At 42.9% G+C, this 9259-nt stretch overlaps 1 protein-coding gene across 1 annotated transcript in view; it reads left to right on the top strand.

Annotated features, from left to right (window-relative positions):
* The first annotated feature begins 214 nt into the window (after nt 1-214).
* Nucleotides 215-9259, top strand: part of CPVL (carboxypeptidase vitellogenic like) — a 146370-nt gene continuing 137325 nt past the window's right edge. The window contains exon 1 of the mRNA XM_003407043.4: nt 215-335. The gene's annotated coding sequence lies outside the window, so the exon portion shown is untranslated. The remainder of the gene's footprint in view (nt 336-9259) is intronic.

Genomic DNA, 9259 nt, shown 5'->3' with positions numbered 1-9259 from the left:
ATAATTTCAAAATATTGTGTTGAAATTCTAAGACAGCAGCTTAAAGGGAGAGGAAGAGAAAATAAAAATAAAACGAAGTCTAGTTCCACTGCAGCTGGTCTTTGTCAATTTTTAAGATTCGACCCTTGGAGCCGCCTGGTTCTTCCAGGATAGGAAGTGCTGACTCCCGGAGGCAGAGGTTGAGGGGAGCGGAAGTAGGGATATGTCTCGTGACTGGGAGGGACAAGGACAAGGCTGCCTCGCTTCTCCCTGACTTGTGAGCTGCGGCAGCGACCAGCCGGCGCGGTTCCGGTCTGCGAGCTCCGCGACGCAAGGAGGAGCGCCGACTGCCCAGCGTATGTGCTCCCTGCCCCGAGGGTTGTGCCGCGCGGTCCTCGCCTCTGTCCCCGCATGCAGGGAGCGCGGGACCGGTGATCTGCAGGAGCCCTCAGCATGAAGAAGGGAGAAAGCACCGTGGGGGTGGGGAAGTGGGGAGTGGGACAGTGGTCTTGGCTGGCTCGGAGTTTCCAGGTTGGGGTACTGGGGATACTTGGCACAAGGGCACTGGGAATACTTGGCACAAGGGCACACGTCCAAAAGCTCCGGGGACAAGCCGAGGCGGGCAAAACTGCTGCAAGGACTGGCAAAGTGGAGGTGGGCTTCCTTCGTCCAGGCCACCAGGGGGAAGCGCTTCCTGTTTTAGGAGCCTTTTTAGGGAAGTGCAGAGCACTTCCATCACCGCTCCCGCTGCGGGGGAGAGGGGCCACATCCTCTTCCTTTCTCTGCAAGGTACTTGAGAGCCTTGGTGGCTAGCGGTTTAGAGCTCGGCTGCTAACCATAAAGGTTGGCAGTTCAAATCCACCAGCCGCTCTTTGGAAACCCTCTGGGGCAATTCTACTCTGTCCTATACGGAGCAGTTCTTCTCTGTCCTATAGGGTCGCTGTGCGTCAGAATCGACTCCACAGAACCTAACAAGGAGTTGGAGGACCGCTGGTGGCACAATACTTAAGAGCTCAGGCTGCTAACCAAAAGGTTCGCAGTTCTAATTCACCAGCTGCTCTTTGGAAACCCTGTGGGACAGTTCTACTCTGTCCTACGGCGTCGCTAAGTTGGAGCTGACTCGATGGCAAAGGGTTCGATTTTTTTTATTTTTGCTTTATGAGTCAGAATCGACTCAGCGGCAACGGGTGTGGCTTTTTTTTTTTCCCCCCAGTGGATGCTGTAGAGGAGTGGAAGAAAAAAATACCTTAAGTTAGAGCTCACCCCATTGAGGGGAGACTTGGCTTGAGCAAGGAAGGAAGGCACACTAGGAGAGATATTATTCCTGGAATGTAGGACTAGGAGAAAACCGGGTCAGAGGGTACAGGTGGAAGCAGCTCCCTGCAAAGTGGATTCGGTCCTTGCAGGGTAGCTGGTGGGACAGGTAGAGAAATGGAATCATCCAGCCCCTTTTAGTTGAGCTTGGTCTCATGGGAAAAAATGAGCTTTGGTTGGTATGCCATTTACTCATTGGTGATCTTGGGCAAAGGACTTAATGATTTCCAAGCCTCAGTCTCCCCATCTGAAAACTGGAGATGATGATAATATGTTTTGTTTTTGCAACGCAGGATGATTATATTAAAAATAGAAATAACATAGAAAGTGCCCTATCACAGTGCTTGACTTCTCAATTAGAGGTAGTTTTCCTTATAAGTTATGAATGATTGAAGTCTGTGGTGAAGATGGAACAAAACAATGTTTAAAACTCATGGCCATATAATCATTGTGGTTATTATCCAAGACCCATTTGCAGTCACCTCTCAATCCTGTACCTTCCTTGCACCTGCTGTGGGGCCCAGTTCAAAGTGCTTGGGTTTCAGAGCTAGGCAACCTGGGCTGGAATCCTGGCTCAACTATCCACCGCTTGGGCGACATTAGGGAAATTACTTGTCTTCCTGAGCCTCAATTTCCTCATCCTAAATGGGGAAGGAGGCAGTCAGTAATTCCCTTTTCTCCTCTCCCTTGAATGTATAGCTACTGTAGAGAATTGATGTGGAAGGAGAACAGAGATGAAAGGTGAAAAAACATCCAATAAGAATACATTGTATTTACTTAAATCAGCTTTTATTTTTATTTTATTTTAAGTGAAAGTTTACACATCAAGTCAGTCTCTCATACAAAACCTTATATAAACCTTCCTGTATACCCCTAGATGCTCTCCCCCTAATGAGACAGCACATTCCTTCCCTACCCTGTGTTTCCATGTCCATTCAGCCAGCTTGTGTCCCCCTTGGCCTTCACATCTCCTCTCCAGACAGGAGCTGCCCAGATAGTCTCATGTGTCTGCTTGATCCAAGAAGCCCACTCCTCACCAGTATCATTTTCTGTCTTGTAGTCCAGTCCAGTCCTTGCCTGGAGAGTTGGCTTCGAGAATGGTTCCTGTCCTGGGCTAACAGAAGGTCTGGGGACCATAACCTCCATCTCAGTCAGACCATTAAGTTTGGTCCTTTTACTAGAATTTGAGGTCTGCATCCCGCTGCTCTCCTGCTCCACGGATTCTCTGTTGTGCTCCCTGTCATGGCAGTCATTGGTTGTAGCTGGGCACCATCTAGTTCTTCTGGTCTCAGGCCGATGTAGTCTTTATGTGGCCCAGTCTGACTCTTGGGCTCATACTTACCTTGTACCTTTGGTGTTCTTCATTCTCCTTTGCTCCAGGTGGGCTGAGACCAGTTGTTGCATCTTAGATGGCCACTTGCTAGCGTTTAAGACCTCAGATGCCACTCTCCAAAATGGGACGCAGAATGTTGAAAAACAACTTTTAAGAGAGCTGTTCAGAACAGGAATTGAAACATCTTTAGAAACCTAGGCCACTCCTCTCTGTTGGCATGGGAAAGTCTGTACAGTAGTCAAGGCCTTTTAGTTGATGAATTTTCTAGACGTTTACTCCCAGTAGGTCACCAAGTACAGTGGAAACTCTTTTGTAATGTCGGTACTCTTAGTCAGAAACTGTTTTATTCATTTTTTATAGGAGTTGGTTGCTTTGGGGGAGCATAATTGGCCCCCACAATATATATGAATCAAGTTTATAAACCAATTTACAGTGGGTTTCTACTAGGCTGATTTTACAGCCTGAGAAATAAGCGGACTTTGACCGACAGGCAGTTGGAATGACTTAGAAGGGTGTTAAGAAGTCTCCTGGGTTTACAAGTGCACTTCCCATGAAAAAGAATGAAAACCAGAAGTAAACAGCATGACGGTATTTTGTTAACGAGTTTATTTTTGTTTTGGGAAGCATATGATTTGTCAGAGGAAAAGTCGAATGGGGAACATTACCCTAGTCTGCATAGTACTAAAATGGGGACAGAAGAAAAGCTTAGTTATAGTTACTGCCTCAGGTAACATCAGATACCCATTTATTCACACTCAAATGCCTGAAGTAAATAGATAATGACCCATTCTTCATAAAAAGGATAGTTTGTCTTAAAGATCAAACACTGTTGTTTTAGTTTACCATTCCCAGTGGTTTAATAATATGAGGTTTTCATAGACTAAGTTAGGAACATTTAAAAGAACTTAAGTAGGGAAACATTATTAGTTGCCTTCTAGTGTGCTCCAACTCATGGTGACCTTGTGTGTAACAGAACAAAACATTGCCCAGTCTTGTGCCATCCTCATAATCTTTGGTATGTTTGAGCCCATTGTTCCAGCCACTGTGTCAATCTATCTCATGGAGAGTTTCCCTTACTTTCACTAACTCTCTGCTATATCAAACATAACGTCCTTTTCTAGTGATTTGTCTTTCCTGATGACATGTCCAAAGTAAGCGAGACAAAGTCTCACCCTCTCACTTCTAAGGAACATTCTGGATGTACTCCACCATCCAAACTTCTAAGGAGCATTTTAGCTGTACTTCCTCCAAGACAGGGAAAAGTAGCTTCTTATGTTTAGAAAGATGCCCGTAGAAGAAAGACTCAATATCTATATTGACATGGGAGAGGGAAGGGGTGGAAGAGGGCAGAAAGCTAAGGACTGTACTTTTCTGACAAAAATCATGAACAGAACCTGAACTTTTATGCTATGTTAGCAAGATCACAGATTTAAGCAATATAGACTCAGGTAATGGGATAGTGATCAGGTATTTTTCTCTTAAAACACCTTTGCTTGCTAAGCATAATGGAACTGAAACCACAGTACTAAGATTTCTTTCTTCCCAGAGATATTTCCAGTAGAGCCTTAAACACAAAGCCATGTGATTTTCCTTTTATTGCTTTAAATAAAAGCATGAGAGCAGAACCATAGGTCTATTAGCCTAAAAAAGCAAATTCTTGGCACCTTATCTTTCTGGTACCCTGAGGCTTATCTCTTAACCTTTCCTTCCTATTCTGAGTCTAGTTAGTTTCTGTCTTTAAGTTGCTCTGTGTTCTTTACGGGCAAAATTATTTATTTAGTCATCCATGGATTAGCTCTCTCTCCTTTCCCTGTCCTATTACACATCTTTCAAAAAGACTTCTTTATATCTCTTGTTGTACGTGTTGTTCTCTGGGATGAGACAACCCATCTCCCAAGAGATTTATTCATTCAGCTAATATTTTTTCCCAATGTTTGATTATGAAGAATTTCCAAACAAGCAGAAAAGTTGAAAAAATTTACAATGCATGTGTACCACCTAGATTCTATTGATGTTGTTTTAATGATATGGATATCATTCAACTGATACTGATTTATGCCTACTGTTTTTTTATTTGCCTGGAACTATGCTTAACCAAGCCATAAAAGGCCACGGCCTTTTCAGTTGCCTCATATGCACGAGGAAGTTGGATAGACAGAAGAATTGACATACTTAAACTGTGGTGTTGGCGAAGAATATTGAGCAAACTGGATTGCCAGAACAGCCAGAATACTTAGAAGCGAAGATAGTGAGACTTCAGCTCACTTACTTTGGACACATTGTCCAGAAATACCAATTGCTGGAAAAGGACATCCTGTGTGGTAAAGTTAGAGGGTCAGTAAAAATGAGGGAAACCCTCAATGAGATGGATTGATACAATAGCCATAACTGAACTCGAACATACCAAAGATCATGAAGATAGTGCAGGACTGGGCAATGTTTCATTCATGCCATAAGTTGGAGCTGAGCAGGGATATCATTGCTAATGTCAGATTATCCTGGCTGAAAGCAGAGAATACCAGAAAGATGTTTACCTGTGCTTTATTGACTAGGCAAAGGAATTTGACTGTGTGGATCATAATAAATTATAGATAACATGGCAAAGGATGGAAATTCCAGAATACTTAATTGTGCTCATGAGGAACCTGCACATAGATCAAGAGGCAGTCTTTCTAATAGAACAAGGGGATACTGTGTAGTTTAATGTCAGGAAAGGTGTGCGTCAGGGTTGTATCCTTTCACCATATCTATTCAACCTGTATGCTGAGCCAATAATCAGAGAAGCTGGACTATATGAAGAAGAACGGGGCATCATGATTGGAGGAAGATTCATTACCAACCTGCGATATGTAGATGACACAACCTTCCTTGCTGAAAGTGAAGAGAACTTGAAGCACTTACTAATGAAGAGCAAAGACCACAGCCTTCAGTATGGATTATACCTCAACATAAAGAAAACAAAAATTCTCAGGACTGGACCAATAAGCAACATCATGATAAATGGAGAAAAGATTGAAGTTGTCAAGGATTTCATTTTATTGGATCCACAATCAACATCCATGGAAGCAGCAGTCAAGAAATCAAAAGACACATTGCATTAGGCAAACCTTCTGCAAAAGACCTCTTTTAAGTGTTGAAAAGCAAAGATGTCAACTTGAAGACTAAGGTGTGCCTGACCCAAGCCATGGTGTTTTCAGTAGCCTCACATGCATGCAAAAGCTGGACAATGAATAAGGACGACGAAAGAAGAACCAATGCCTTTGATTTGTGGTGTTGGCGAAGAATATTGAGTATACCATGGACTGCCAAAAGAATGAACAAATCTGTCTTGGAAGAAGTACAACCAGAATGTTCCTTAGAAGCAAGGATGGCGAAACTGTGTCTCACATACTTTGGACATGTTATTAGGAGAGATCAATCCCTGGAGAAGGACATCATGCTTGGTAAAATAGAGTGCCAGAGAAAAAGAGGTAGACCCTCAATGAGATGGGTTGACACAACGGGCTGTGACAGCGGGCTCAAGCATAACAACGATTGTGAGGATGGCGCAGGACTGGGCAATGTTTTGTTTTGTTGTACATAGGGTCACTATGAGTCAGAAATGACTCAATGGCACCTAACAACAACAACAAGTTAGGGAACAGCAAAGGGCTAGATTTGACTGGAAGATAGTATTTGTGAAGGGGTCATGTGAGCTTGGTCTGGAAAGTGAAGTTGAGGTCTGATTGTGGAAGACGTTGAGTTTGATGAGTGAAGGGGAGTTTATCGTGGATGCAGTGAGTAGTCACTGGCTGTACTTGAGTAGGGGAATGTCTTGTGCTTTAGAAAGTTCATCCCAGCATCAATGTTAGGCTGAATGGGTGTGGAGAGGGCCTGAAGTCTGAGAGATGAGTTCAGAGGCTTTGCAAATGTCCAGGAGGGAAGTAAGCGCTGGGTTGTCAATAGAATGGGTTGCAGGGAGAGGAAAGGGTGGAAGATTGATGGCACTTTGCGACTGGTTTGCTCTAAGGACTTTTGCTTTTAGAGCTCAGACAGTTTAAAAAGCATGCTGCTGTGGAGTTGTTTCCGACTCATAGCGACCCTCTAGGACAGAGTAGAGGGTTTCCGAGGAGCACCTGGTAGATTCGAGCTGCCGACCTTTTGGTTAGCAGCTGAGCTCTTTACCACTGTGCCACCAGGACTTCTCAGCCAGTATAGTGTAGTGCTCCTGACATTGCTGTTGGGCATTTTAGCACCATATTCCTAATCCCTGTTGGATACTCAACACATGGATACTCAACTGGTATAGTGCTATTAAGTCAGAAGGAGGAGGAAGTTTGAGGGGGACGATGATGTCTTATTACAGACTTGATAGGTTTGAGGGACCAGTTGAGTATCCACGTGGAGGTGCCAACAGAGGGTGGGAATATGATGCTGAAACGCCTGACAGCAATATTAGGACTGAGCAAACGTGGACTAGCAACTCATGCTCAAGGGGTGTTTGAATGAGGATGTACAGAAGGAGGAAAGAACAAGACCTTGAAGAAAACCTTAAGTATATAGGGTTCTTGGAACAGAAAAAAATATGTTCAATTATCAGTTGCTATTTTAATGACCCTTCTATCGACAGCGTTATTGTAGCCATAATTTTTCTTGATAACAATCATAAACTAAAAAAAAAAAAAAAAGCTTGTGCTAGTGGTGAACAGTGAGTCTTTCCATTCTCATTACTGGGAACATGAGGAGCAGGAAGGGAAAGAGACAAGCTTAAGTCCTTTTGTATCTAGCAGTTACTTTTAGAGTGGAAGTGCTCTATCCATGTAAAGCATTTCCAAATCAGGAAGCCAGCTACTACCTTAATGGATTTTTCTATGTCTTATAAGGCAAAGCCTATATGATCTGGGAACCATGGCAACCTATCCTAATGGTGACCATATTTCCCAAGCCAAAACTCAGGTTTGACACCTGGTCTGGATACACAATCACCAAGTCCTGTACCCGAATATTTAGCAACTAAACTCCCCCCTCCCTTTCAAAGTTAATATTTTAGTGCATGCTCTATGTGCTGAGTAAATAAATATTCAATTCTGAAAATCCATCTTATTACAATAAATTACCTGCTGGCAAGGCAAAGGAAATTGGATTTTTTAGCATCTGCTCTGTTGCCAGGGACCTTTCCAAGGTCTGAGAAGGTGAGGGTAGGGACTGTCTTAAATCTCTCTGCAATATTTATACATATAAATCTCTCTGTCATTTTAAATATATATATTTAAGTGCTTAACTGCTAACTGAACGTTTGACAGTTCTAACCCACCCAGTGGATCAGAGGGAGAAAGACCTGACGATCTGCTTCTGTAAAGATCACAGCCTAGGAAACCCTATGAAGCAGCTCTACTCTGTCACATAGGGTCTCTATGAGTCGAAATGGACTCCCCGGCACCTGACAACACCAACATAATGATGAAAGGTAGTGTGATTCCACTCTGTTGAGTGCAAGCACTTTGTCTGAAGGTATGGAGCTGTAAGTGGCAGAACCCACTGCTGAAGCAGGGTGTGCATTCTTTAAATCCCTTATACTTTTCCCATCGAGCTGCATTGCCTTCCCAAATGCTGATTGAGTATTTGTGTGCCAGGCTTTGTGTTAGGAAGTGGGGGAATTACCCAATAAAGGCTTTAATAAGCACAGTGTGTATTTGCAGTAAATTAGAGAGCTGAGTTCCTTGTAGTTGCTTATGGCACTTACCCAAGTCTGCCTGGAGTTACTGGTTTTTGTGCATAAATCTATGTTCTTTTCTAGAAGGAGAGTTCCTTGGAGGCAGATGTTGAGCCTTCATCTTTAATGCCCCCATGAGCTTTAGAAAAGTGTCTTGCACTTTAATATATGCCTGAAAATGCTTAATGAATTGAGTCCTGTTAAAGAAGAGAACACTATTTATGGGGAAAAGAGTATGGAGAGGCCTCTAAGGTTGAATGAAGCAGAAAATGTGATGGTTTAGTGCTGAGGTAGGTTGTAGGATAAGGCCTGGTTGGGGCAAAGCCCATAAACTCTTAAGCTGAGTGGCAAGAAATGTACAAAGTTAAATAAAGATAAACTCATTCTGGGGGATATGTGAAACCCAAGATATGGAGATTACATTTGACACAAGGGGAAAGTGGCAGCCGTAGCTAACTCTGAAAATGAAAGATTTTCTGCCTGGATTTCCTGATAAAGAGTATTATTAGCAATCACCAAATCAAATGGAAATAACGTTTTTTGGTTTTCCTCCCCCTTGAAGTACTGGGATGTTTGTAGAATTAACTTGGACTGGAGGAGAATGAATCTTTTATGTCATTCTACAGGGACTCTCTGAACTGACCAACTGCAGCACTTGATGGGAAATCAAGACCCTTTCCACAGCTCACTGTCCACATACATTTAAACTTGGTGTCTGCAAAGAGACTTTTGGAAATTTTGGGAAAATTTGCTGGAAGTCATTGATTTAGAATTTGCCGATAGGTTTTTTATTATTACTTTTAATCTATGCTCAAAAAATATGTAATGTAGCTGTTTTTGTAGAATAGACCAAAAAGTAGCCCGTATCAGATTTCTAGCTTTACAAATACACTGATAAAATATATATGTTCTTGGCACCCAGGACAGTTTTCTTTAACAAG

The sequence above is a fragment of the Loxodonta africana genome, chromosome 8 (genome assembly GCF_030014295.1).
Source record: "Loxodonta africana isolate mLoxAfr1 chromosome 8, mLoxAfr1.hap2, whole genome shotgun sequence".
Classification (NCBI taxonomy): domain Eukaryota; kingdom Metazoa; phylum Chordata; class Mammalia; order Proboscidea; family Elephantidae; genus Loxodonta; species Loxodonta africana.
The sequence above is the reverse complement of the archived record's forward strand: the minus strand, read 5'-3'. Positions and strand labels throughout refer to the sequence as shown.